This window comes from Ciconia boyciana, chromosome 2, assembly GCF_034638445.1.
Source record: "Ciconia boyciana chromosome 2, ASM3463844v1, whole genome shotgun sequence".
Taxonomy (NCBI): Eukaryota; Metazoa; Chordata; class Aves; order Ciconiiformes; family Ciconiidae; genus Ciconia; species Ciconia boyciana.
The window spans coordinates 102,860,523-102,873,716 of record NC_132935.1 but is presented as its reverse complement, the minus strand read 5'-3'; positions in this window follow the sequence as shown (position 1 = coordinate 102,873,716).

Sequence of the window (13,194 nt, the reverse complement as noted above, 5' to 3'; positions counted from 1 at the left end):
TGCCTCAGTGCATAGCTCGGATTAAATAGGTGAGAAAGTGGGTTACAGCCACAGACAGCACGACTGTAGAGATACACATGTTTATGTGATGAGGAGTCTCTCTAAGGCCATCTTATACCTGAGAAGCAAGGCTCATGCACGAATTGCCTAAATATTAGTCGATTGCTTGAGCTTTGATAGTGGAAGAAGAACATTGGCTCTTTGCCTCTGTGCAGTAGAAGAAATCCAGACACAAAACAGAAAGTGAAGTTCATGGAGTTGGACAAAATAGTAGGGCACAAGGCTTGTGGCTTGCTGGGAGATGCTGTTACTTGCAGCTGAGTGAATGAATACACAGGAGAGTGCCTGCAGCATCCCTGGGTGCAGGGCAAAGGGTGTCAGCCTGACTTCCTCTTGACTGCCCTTGGAGGCAAAGATTTGAACCTCATACCAATCTTCCCTAGCAGTAGCTTATCAGATTGATTGTTTTCTTTCAGAATCCTAAAAAAATCCTCAAAAGCCTAAACAAAACAAAAAAAACCCCAAAACAAACCAAAAAAAGAAACAGTGTTGGTGGGGAACATCATTGCCTATTCCTTCCAAAGAAGGAGTGTAACAAGCCATGCTGTGGCAGAGGACTGTTCTGCCACTTCTGTGCTAAACACTTTCCTGGGGAGCTGCGAGACACTTCTTATTTTGTACCTGACATCAGGACACATTGTTGTACCCTAGAGTAATGACTGCATCTTGCACTCTGACTTATCATGCTCCCTTCGCCAAAGTGGTGTTTCAGCTGTCTGTGTTTTTATGGTGTGTCAGGCAGTACCCCTACTTGCCTTATCCAACTTGAGATCATACCTTTTGACATCTGTCTTTCAAAAAAGGCAGGGCTCTCTCCATATATTCTGTTCTTTCTTTTTCCCTCCTCTTGGCTTGTGTTCTTCACTGTTTATCACTATTTCAGATGTCTCTTGTCTATCTCCACTATTTAGCTGTTCTTTTGAGCTACCCTCTTAATGTGTTAAAAGGGAATAAACCCATCTATATTACAGAAGGAAAAGTTAAATTTAATATTGCTGACAGATGTGCTTGTGCTAGCTTTCTCCTCCAGCCTACCTCACCTGGCACTGCCAAGCACTGTTGCATGACACTGCTTCCTAGGACAGACCCTGAATGTGTTCCCTGAAAGCTTTGGTTAGAAAAATAATATTCTGTGGAGGAGAAGTGTGCAAAGTGCTCCTGTGGGATAATCAGTTGGCGCTGTGTTTCTAGAGGTGCTGACACAGAGCTTCTTCACTGAGTGAGGAATGTGTCATGGGGGCTATTGGCTGACTGAAAACCTTTTCACCTGACAGCAATGAAAATTACCTGGGCTTTGAGGTGCCATTTGGCTCAGATGTGCCAAATAAAAATATGGTCAGTGAGGGTGTCTGTATCCCCTTTGGCTGCAAGAAATGGAAAGCAACTTCCACAAAGGTCTTGTCCTTCCCTGCACCCCTTGGGAGATTAGGATTGTCAAATTGAACAGAAGACTCATAAACTAGTGGAGAATACAGTTAATTGGGAAGATTTATAGGCTTGTTAGCAGGAATGTTTCTTAATTTAAAATGTCAGTGTATTCCCTGAAGGGAGACATTACTTCTTGTTGAAGCCTTAATTGGAGTGGGCTAATTTTCAGTGCTGGGACTAATAATAATAATAATAAAAAAAAAATCTTTCAGTCTTGACCAGGAAGAGAGCTATTTAGATTTCATAAGCTGTAAAAGTGTCAGCAACACTGTTTTTAGCTTTCTCTCCTGAGGCCACAGAGGAGACTGAAAGGTGAACAGCAGCACTGGGCAGTAGTGGGAAGGTGTTTTCACGTGTTTTGCCTAGGTCTGACTTGGAAATGTCATAACTTTTTTTTTTTCCCTTCACTTAAACTGTGATGCTAATGCTGTCATACTGAAATTGCTTCAAATATGTATATCTTGATGGGTTGCAGTTTTAATGCTCACAGGCTGGGTAGAATTGAGATATCTTTCTGGAAATGGAATTGTGTGCTTGTGTGGAGAATAATCACTAGGATTATTAAATTATTTTTTTTAATGTTTTGAAATATCACCAAGGATCAATGTCTGCAACCAGGTCATGCCAGTGGAAGTGCTCTACATGTGATTCTAATGTCATGTTTTTGTTTGGATGGTATAATGGACTCTTGCCCATATTTCTTCCAATAAGCTTGCTGAATCCTATGTTTTCTAACTGTTATTTTAGGACCTTGTTCCTATCTGCTATATTAGGAAAGAGCAACATTTTTCATGGATAAATAGATGTATGGTTCTGGAGTAGGGAGTCTAAAGTACAGGCATGGATGCAACAGGAAAAAAAAAGGAATACTTATTCTCCATTATGCAGAGATTTGCAACTTCAGAGATGATGCAAAAACCATCTAAAGTCCTTCTCATGCTTTGGACTGGGATAATGCATAGGAAGTACTTAGCCAGCCACCAGTGATGGTGTATAGAATAGCCCTCCTGACAGAAAGCAGTATTAGGCTGCTCTGTGCTACTTGATCTTGAGTGGTGGGACTGTTGCTGGTGCAGAGCTTCCTGGTGAGCATGTTCAGGCTCTATAGGCTATGGCCACCAGTGGAGGATGAAACAGCTCTCCAAGGTTCCCAATATCAAGGAAATGGGAATCTGGAAACCATCCTGCCTATTAGATTCATGTTGAACCTCATGAGGTTCAACAAGGTCAAGTGCAAGGTCCTGCACCTGGGTCAGGGCACTCCCTGGTATCAATAGAGGCTGTGGATGAAGGGATAGGGAACAGCTCTGAGGAGAAGGACTTGGAGGTACTGGTGGAGGAAAAGCTGGACATGAGCTGGCAGTGTGCACTCGCAGCCCAGAAAGCCAACTGTATCCTGGGCTGCATAAAAAGAAGCATGGCCAGCAGGTCAAGGGAGGTGATTTTCCCCCTCTATTCTGGTCTGGTGAGACCCCACCTGGGGTACTGCATCCAGCTCTGGAGCCCTCAGCACAGGAAAGACATGGACCTGTTGGAGCAGGTCCAGGGGAGGGCCACAAAAATGATCAGATGGATGGAACACTACTCCTGTGAAGAAAGGCTGAAAGAGTTGGGGTCGTTCAGCCTGGAAAAGAGAAAGCTCCAGGGAGAACTTATTGCAGCTTTTCAATACTTAAAGAGGGCTAAGATGGGGACAGACTTTTTGGTAGGGCCTGTAGCAATAGGACAAGGGGTAGTGGTTTTCAACTAAAAGAGGGTAGATTTAGACTAGATATAAGGAAGAAATCTTTTTATGCTGAGGGTGGTGAAACACTGGAACAGGTTACCCAGAGGGGTGGTAGATGCCCCATCCCTGGAAACATTCAAGGTCAGGTTGGATGGGGCTCTGAGCAACCTGATCTAGTTGAAGATGTCCCTGCTCATTGCAGGGGGGTTGAATTAGATGACCTTTAAAGGTCTCTTCCAACCCAAACCGTTCTGTGATTCCTCTGTGATTCTTCACTGAGAGGGTGGTTGGTTACTGGAACAGGCTGCCCAGGGAAGTGGTCATGGCACCAAGCCTGTCAGAGTTCAAGGAGCGTAGACACATGGTTTAGTTTTAGGTAGTTCTGCAAGGAGCAGGGAGTTGAACTCTATGATCCTTGTGGGTCCCTTCCAACTCGAGAGATTCTATGATTCTGTGTGCTTAGGTGGAGCGTGTGCTTCCCTGTCTCTCTTTCAACTTTTTTTTTGGTTGGTGTGGTTTTGGGTTTTGTTGTTGTTTTGTTTTGGATGCCCCTTATGAGCTCTGTCACTGAATTGCCTCTATGAATGGCTCCCCCATGAGAATGAGCAGCCATAGGATATTGTTTCTCTTTCCTTCCCCTAGGAACAAATTCTTGTTAATTGGCTAGGACTTCCTACTATTTCACCAGCCCCCGTATCTGGCACAGAAGGGCACTAGTTTCTGTAATTACTTCTGTGTAACACTAATTAAACAGTAAGACACTATTTGAGAGACCTCTGTGTGCACGAGAATGTCAGGTGGCAGAAGACTTTCAGTCAAGTATCATAAGCCTAAAGATTCACTTTCTAGACCTTCCTGTAACTGGAGGTGCCAGGCAGGGTTAAATGTGCTCCAGCCCTGCCAGCAGCTGCTGCCTGCCCAGGACGAGGGGCCATGGGAGCTGTGGCAGGCAGGGACCACGAGGGATGCAAGGGAGGATCTTGGATGGGAGCAAGGCAGAGGGTGGTGGTGTGAGATTTCCAAGGCGACAAGGTGTCTGACTGTGGGTCATCTGTGACTCCAGTGCAGAAATAACTCCTAAAGCCTCTGTAAATAAATATGTGCCTGGAGCTTGATCTTTCACTGGTATGAGCTCAAACTTGTGTGGCTGCTTTTGATACGACTCATGCTGTGAACATACAGCTTGTGGAAAAGGGAAAAAATAATGTACAGTTCCCTGATACTTTCTTACGTTTTTAGGAAATCTGTCTCTTTTTAAATGAGATTTTTTTAAAATGCAAACATAGGTTCCTGAAAATATAATAATTTATAACATGTAGGTTTGGTTTATGAGGTCTGCTACATCTGTTATGAAAATCTTCCATAACTTACAGTTCATGAGAGCAAAGGTGGAAGCATCTTAAATCAAATACCTTTAAGTTAAAAATTCTAACTTCTGGAGAGCATTCCCAAAGTCAAATCCCATTTTGCATCATGTGTGATGCTTTTAAAAAAGCCTAGACTTCACTGCTTAGAATTAGAATGACTCTGTGTTTGAGCTAACTTCTGTGTTTGGAAATAAAGCTAGAAAAATGACTACAAAGTGATGCTGACAGTCAAACCAGCTGGAGAGCATAAAGCTGTAAGTATCTGACAAAAAAAAAGTCAGAGGGAAGAAAAGGAAAAAATCCTATCTGGTTCTCTTTTCTGTGTTAAGACTTAAGGTAGCTTTTGACTAACTTGTGACACCATGCTTTTCATGTCAAACAATTTTATTTTTTAAGCTTTTCAGTGTCCTAAATAGTATCCATTAGCATCATCCCTTTGGTGTCCTTGGCAACTGAGACAATCAATTCAATGATAGTTTCAATGGCATAGAAAAGCACCAGCTTCCAGAGTTATGGACAGAAGTACAAAAAGCAGGTAGGCTGGAATCTATTTGTCTGCAGACCAGCTTTATTTCTTTCTCTGGCTCTTTCTATTTTATGAGTTCTGAGGCGTGTGATTAAGCACAAATCTCTTCAAACTGTGCTGTGCTTGTGCATCAGTGATGCTTGATGCTGACTCTGAAGGATCATCAGATCCACTCAGCCCAGCTGTGAGGAGCTTGATATTTGAGCTTTACAGCCTGGAAACCTTATTCACTTTCATATTTTGGATTGGGCATGTATATATAACTTTCTTTTTCGGAGTATTAATTAGAAACTTGCAACATCAAAGTCATGCCTTGACTTGTTCCAGTGGGCAGAGGACAGGGGCCCAGTTGCTGCTACTGCTTCCTACATTCCTTCCCAATACAAAGGGACAATGTGCAGTTTGGGTTTTCTGTCTGAAGCCTGCCTGAAGAAGAAATTCAGAAAGCAAATAGCAGTGGCAAATGGCTAAACGCCTGTAAGTTGTCCTGCAGTCTCCACTTGTGAAGGAAGGTGATCTGGCTGGGAGATGTATTCCTTTCAAATGTCTGTTATATAGACTTTATATCTATACATTTTTTATTTTCTAGAGGGCTTCTTTAGAGTCCTGCTGAAGCTTCAGTGCCACTCTGTAAGTATGCTTTTGTCTACAGAAAGGTTTACTCTTAATTTGCACTGCATTGTCAGTACTAAAATACCGATAAGGAGGGCAGTAGTGATATGGTGGTGAGTTATCAGAAAAGTTCTATACTATTTACAGGAAAAGGCTTTTTTTTCTTCGTATAGTTTTTATTCATTTCTTCAAAGTCTGATAACTCTATGTACTCTGAACAAATACAGCATATAAGATGAAAACATGACTGTGTCAACTGCTACTCCTGAAGCATAGACAGAACCGTTGTTTTGATGCTTATTTTCATTTAGATCCTTAAAAATAATATTAAGGGCCTTATATCAAGCCTCTTGAAGTGGATGCAGAAGGTCCCTCAGGTTCCTCTGGGGACTGACCCAAGCTAACCAGAGAACATGAGAATTCATTAAACAATAAATGCATTGCATGCTTCACTTAGTTCTGATGACCACTGCTGCAAAACTCCAACAGTTTCTGTATTAGTCCTACAAATCTCTAAGCCCACGAGCATTGCAACCATGAGTAAGATTTCTTGCAGGTTTCTGAATTCAGAATTGGAAAAAATCGGACTGAGTCAGGCTTGCTCACTGTCATGAGTGCTGGTGATAGTACTCACCTCCCTAAAGTAACAGGACACTGTAGAATGAATCAGAGGCTTTTTTTGGGACTCTGCTTTCCCCTGGATGCTTCATGATTCAGTTCCTATAGTTGCCATGAAGTAGGTGTGACAGAAGCTCAGACTGATGGTCATGGAGGACTTTAATATTCCAACATAACTGAGGCCATGAACTTTTTTAAAATGTAAGAGTGTCTTCGTTGTTTTGCTGATCTATGTGTTGGAAGCTGTTCAACGGTCTTCCAGCACCATTACTTTAGTTCTAGTGGGACTCCAATATGGCACTTGCCTGTCAGGATTCATGCAAACACATAACCTCATTTGATCTGAGGTGGAGGAGGAAAAAAGTATGGTCTTTTAGGCCCCTTAGAGTTTTTTCTCAATACCTCATGTGAGTGCTGATGCTTTTAAACAGTTTTGGTTTGACCCTGGCATAAGATAGAAGTATTCAGTGTGTACGCAGGTTTTTCTTTTCCCTCTCTGAGTGTAACAGACCAACTAACTTGCATCTAATTGGATACCTATAGATCACCTGTCATGACCAAGTCTCCTGCTTATGACTGTGTAAGCGTTTTTTCCCCCACACCTTTTTTTTTTTTCCTCCTCCTCCACTCTTTTTACCCACCTTGATGTTTTTGGCAGAACTCAGCACAACAGATCCAAGTGCAGCCGCTTTGGTTTTCTCACTCCTTTCTGCTGGTTATCCCTGAGATGAACGGCAGTTATAGGGAATTGCGTGTTATGAATTCAATGTTTGTATGTTAAATGCAATTGCAAACAGACTATAGAGAGCGTGAATGCTTGGCTGACAAATACAGATGTCCCTCTACTAATTACCACACCCAGAATTAGATTTTCTCATGTGCAAAATCTCAGGAGTAATTTGCAATTTTCACATGTAAAAATGTTTTTCTCTACTCAACACCTGTAAAGTTCATGGGGTTGGGGGGGGGGGGGGGGCGGGGCAGGTAATGCAGTTTCGACACTAAACTAATTGGGCTACGAACACAGCCATTTTAGATATGTGGGAGCATTTGGGAATTTGTTCATCGACAAACTTCCATATACTTGAAGGGGCCCAAACAATATTTGGCTGAGACAATTTCTTTCAAAATTGAGGGAAACTGCAAAAACCTAATAATTATTTTGAGATGAGATGTTCTTATCTCCGTGTGCTTGAAACGAAACATAGTAGTCACCATTGACACTTCAGGTTTCTGCACTGTCCCTCTTCCATGGTGACAGGGAATTTATAGGCAGTTGATACAACAAGGTAATATTGACAAAAGCAATCTTAATGTACGTTTTCACTTGACATACAGATACCACAGTGATGGTACAATTCAATGGTTGCTCCTAACAAATATCTAGGTATGAGTTAAAATGGGTCTTGACCTTCAGTGCAATCCATATGCTCAATTAATACTTTTTAATTGCTAATGCAAGTAGAGGGTGCAAGTGTGAGCAGCATAACGGCAAGTAACTCATTCTCTATTGATCAAGTGACATGGGATTGTGTGTGTGCATATCTCTGTTAAAATAAAGGCTGCAGAAAGAACTTACTGCCAAACTAATTGAGCTAATATCTTTCATGCTGTTAAAGATGTCATTCATGAATCAACTATCACAATACTCATGACTTCTGATAATTAGGACAAATCAGACATTATGAGTGTTCTGTTATTTTTAGATACCTAGCGACCTGGAAAAGAATTCAAAGGATCCAAGCAGTAATGAAGTTAAAGGACCTTTATGGCAGGAGAGAGAGGAGGTTTTCAGAAATGATTGTGGAAACAGCCAGGATGAGTTCAAATGTGATGGCCCCAAGTCAAAAGCACTTTTGGAAAACAGGAGAGAGAAGTTCTGTGTTTGAGAATTGTTCAAACTCTCTTCCATTTTCATCATTAATGCTTAAAAATATCTTCACTGTAGTAGCTTTGTGTAATCTTTAATTTCCTTACATTAGAAATAATTATTATATAAACAATTACATTCCACATAAAATCAGGACATATGCATTGAACTGGTGATATAAAGTGATTTATTTTCCCCCTTTCAGGTGGTTTCCCTGCAAGGAAATAAAGTGGAATAATCTTATACCACATAAATATCACTGGTAATATATGAGGTGTGCAAGGACCGGAAGAATTGGAAGAATACTAGCTAGTCTCACATGTGAAATCTTTACCCAGCAAATTAATCTGCAAGCGTAGTTATATTTGCTGTAAATAAAATGCTGTGTGAAAGCATCATATCTGAGAAATACCCACAGCATCAAGAGATGTAATTGGACTTTCAGAAACAGGGGAATGTTGATATACGTTTTCATGTCTTGTTCTACTTCACTAACTGTTGTAGGCCATTTTTTTCCTAGGAACTATGTTAAATCTCAGGCATTGTATGGCACTACTTGTGTCAACCACCTCAATATAGATTTGGTGTTAAAACAACATCACTCTAAGTGCTTTGAGCAGTCATCCTTATCATGAGAGGCTCTGTTAACTATCCTGTGAAATGAGCTTGTTGGAAGCAAACAGCCTGGAATAGGGAATGAGTTAGTTGCCTGCCATCAGACCTCCTTTGACAGCGTGCTCAGATTGAATTCTAGTCTGGCAAAGTCTGGTAGAAATACGCAGCTTGCTTGTCTGAAAGTATTCACAGCCGCTGTTTTTAGCAAACAGCTCTGCTGGGGAAGAGATGCCATTAGCAGAGCAATGATCCTGCAAACAGCAGAGCAATGATCCTGCAAAAAGCTCTCTTCTTGTAAGACATCTCCCATGTTGATCTCTAAAATACTTTTATTAAAAAAAAAAGTGGGGTGGATTTAAAAACAACAAGAAAGAAAAAGTTTTTTCCGTTTAGGAATTCATTACCTGGCAAAAATGGGAGTTACTGCATTCCTACTGTTAAGAGCCTTAAACATGTTCTGCTGGGTGAACGAACTGCGCCCAGGTCCCAGGTACCAGCAGACACATCTTGTTCCTGTGCTCTCTGGGAGTGGCTGTCTTGCAGTCGGAGTCATTTGCTGGGGTGTTTCTGCTTTGGCTTTCATGGCTTCCTTTCTATTCATCCTGCGCCTGGGTGAAGATTGCCATATACCACCCTGATGTGCATGGGGAAGGAGCATCTTGTTGGCTCTGCTGCTTCCCTCCTCACTGTGCAGCACAGTATCTGACATTTTTACGAGCACAGAGAAAACAGAACCAGGATAGTCCCTTGTTTCAACTTGTATTGCTGTCAAAGGGGGTTTCAAAATATCCTGTCAATTAATCTCTTTGAAACTACTGGTGAAGGTTCAACTAACTGTGTACTCACAGCTCTGTTAGTTAATTAATTTCTGATCTGGAGATAGGTTAGTAGAAGTGGCAGTGGCAAATTGCCTTCCTATCACTGCAACAAAAAAAGGTAAAACTGGGTGATGACTCATATACTGCAAGCTAGGTAATCTTCTGCTAAAGAAAAATCATGATACTTGAAACTAATATTTGGACCCTTGAAACCTGTGTGTGATATTCATAAAGTGATTTAATTGCTATCCATCCACAACCTGCTTGCTATGGAGTTGATTATTCAGCACCTATCTGACAGGCAGGAACTGAGCAGGGAGACTTTCCTTATATAATATTGGTGAAAAAGATGAACTTGATGGAGCATTCAGGCTGCTAATCCAATACTTAGTCATTGCAAGATTCGTCAGTTTTGGTTTGAGACCCTGGTTTCCTATGCATAGTGCTAAATTTAGCATTCAGCTTAATTCCTTTTTCATTCACCTTCAGCCCCCAGTGAAATATCATTGCCCTCCTACAGGTTCATTTGACAGCATGAAACAGCAAAACGATCCTTTTTCAGCATAAGTATTTTAATTTTGGATTGCTAATAACTGTAGTGCATTCATGACATGGTGATGTGAAAGTGCCTGTGGTCTCAGCAAGCCACAAAAACCATCAGTGTTTTATGAGTTTACCAGAGTGCTAACCTGTAATTTCCACAGGAATTTCCTGCTCCCTTTTTAGAATAGAATTTCAAAGAAGACAGTTACTAATTTTTAGAAACAAGCTTGGCAGTGATTAAAGGGACTTTTAATCCTCCCTTTGGATTAAAGGGAGGGTGGGCAGGGGATACTGTCTCACTCTGGGTCCTAAACCAAGGAGGAGTGCTGCAGGTCTGTTGTTGCTACCTTACAGCCAGACTGAGAGCGCAGTGCTCTTGCTCAGACTACGTCAGGGTTCATTCATGCTTGTGAACATCAGGGATGTGGTTTGCAGAGTAACTTGAATGAAATGAGGCATTTTCCAACAGAGGTTCCTAACAGTCCTTTCTGAAATAAATAGAATGGCTGATGGCTCTCAGAGCTGCAATTGGTGAGAGACAGTGCATTTTAGATAACATAATGATGGTTTTTACCTTGTTTTTTTACTATATTATCAACATTGAAGTATTTTTCTCAAGAAATACTTGACAAGTATCACAAACACTGTTTAATCTCCCTGCCCTCCCAAAGAAGCTTGTATTTGTTGTGGCTGTAAAGACTGGCAATTGAACTGGCTGATGCACATAAATGTTTTTTGGTTAGCAGAAGAAACTTGTGTATTGACCATTCTTCAGTAGCTTTTTCCCCCACAGAAGCCAAGATGTTTCTACTTGGAAACACTTTGTGAGGGTAATATGCATTTATACAAGCAAGAATTGTTAGATACTCCTCAGCAATTGCCTTTTATAGTGTTTAATTCATTCTCTAACCTCACGCCAACATAAAAGCATTTGTCAAGAGCATTAAACCTTGTAATGTTGCAAGCAATTGCATAAATGCACCCTTTGAATGATGACATCTGTTGCCATTTGTTTATACATGCCTGTACATCTGTAGCAACTGAGAGGCAAAGGTGTCTCCTGAGGGCTATCTGACAATGCACTGTCACAGGCATGTACAAACATGATGCACTGGCTGTGCATTTCCTCTTGGAATTAAACCCAATGCCAGAGTATGAAGAATGAAGACACTTCTGCCAAGATAAAATCAGATTTTTTTTTTTTTTTGGTAATAGGTGGGGGAGATCATATGGACTCTTCTGTTAGCTTCTAGTATTATCTTGATAGATAACTTTATACCATTTCTGTAAAACCAGGTAAACTTGGTCCAAAAAGCTCTGATTCCAGTGTGCCACAAGTTTGAGTTACAGCTGACTTCCACAGAGTTACTGTATGTAGTGTCTCTGTGCATTTTATATCAAGTTTATAGCCAGGAAAGCAAAACAAGAAAGAATACAACATGATAGTTGGTATAGGGACTGGCAGTCCCTTGATGCAGGGAGGGGCCAAACCATATCATGTTGGACAAAACAGTATATTTCAGTGAAAATTTCTTTTTCCACATTGAAGTTGAGGTTAATAGGACTGATCTCTTTTGTGAAGTACTTTAATATCTACTGATGAAAGAAATACACGTAAGCTGCTATAAAATTTTGAGTGAAATTATGCCTCAAAATGTGTTTCATTTGCCTTTTCTGAGTATGTAAGTTCTGCTGAGGCATAAGCATCTTTAAAGAAATAGATGTGATAGATCATTAATTACAAAATTAAATTTCACTGTTCCAAACTTATTTTTCTATTAGCTCAAGCACCTAGTAAACACACACAATGTATTCTTGACCAAATGAGTTCTTGGAAATTTTCATGTTGCATCCAAGAGTTGTACTTTATTTCAGAAAGGAACAGCAAATTGCATTTCCTCAGGCTAAAAAGAGCAAAGAAACCTTTAATTACTTTTTTCGTGATGTAAAAAATGCCCTTAAATCTTCTTAAAGAACCTTTTTACTTGGTTTCAGCATAAACAGAATCTTGATCTGTCAGTGTATTTGGGGGGGTTTGTGGGTTTTTTGTTTGTTTTTTTTAAAGCATAGGAGGATTGAAGTGGAATAATTATGTCCCAATACACAGAAATTGGAATTTTAAGTACTATGTAGTCACAAACAGGTGACGTGAAAGGGGAGTCATCCTGTTTGCATCAGAAGTCCTGGCTGACCTAAGCCCTTATTTCTTTAGAGATGGTAGAAATGAAGTCTGCTCTTAACGTTCGTTGTGTGAATCGTATCTGTGAAACCATGTGCAGTTGAATAGTGTTTTAGCAAGTATAGCTGCAGAGGAATGTAGTTAGAGTAGCTGGGAGTAAAGAATCTTGTTTACTAGAACTGTTGGGGAAAAAAAAAAAGAGGTGGAACATTTTTATAAGCCTTTCATCAGGGCTTTTATGAATCTATAGCAAACAAGCTAAGTGTGACACACAAAATCACAGCCAATTCAGAGTGTTTATGTAGGAGCTCTGAACAAACCCAAACCTGAAATGCCTGTGGATGCTTAAGAAACTAACAAATCCACCGGAAAGTGTTGCTTCTATGTAACATTTAAACCCATTAGACTTAAATAAATTGTGCTGCGAGTAAAAACATTCAAGTAGATTTTCTAATTGCTCAGATAAGATGTACAGTATGAAGCATTCAGTTATTGTTATTCAAAGGAAGACCAGAACTTCAGGGGAGTGACACTGCCTGTGGGAAAGGAAGCAAAATGGAAATCTACTGTGGATATATATTTCAGGGCTAATTAAAGGTTAATTCATGTTAAGGTAGATGGATGACTTGGTTTACTTTTGTATGTTAAAGCTGCACAAATGCTGACTTAGGCCTTATTGCAACATTTGGTTTTTCGATAGTGTTGCTGATCCTTTTTTCCTTGTCTAGGTAACAATTATGCTAAGAATAAGTCTTAATCCATGTGCTAGGAAGGATTTGATCTACAAGTTAGACTTGGAAGATAAGTAAATTCTGGTCACCTTAATGAGATT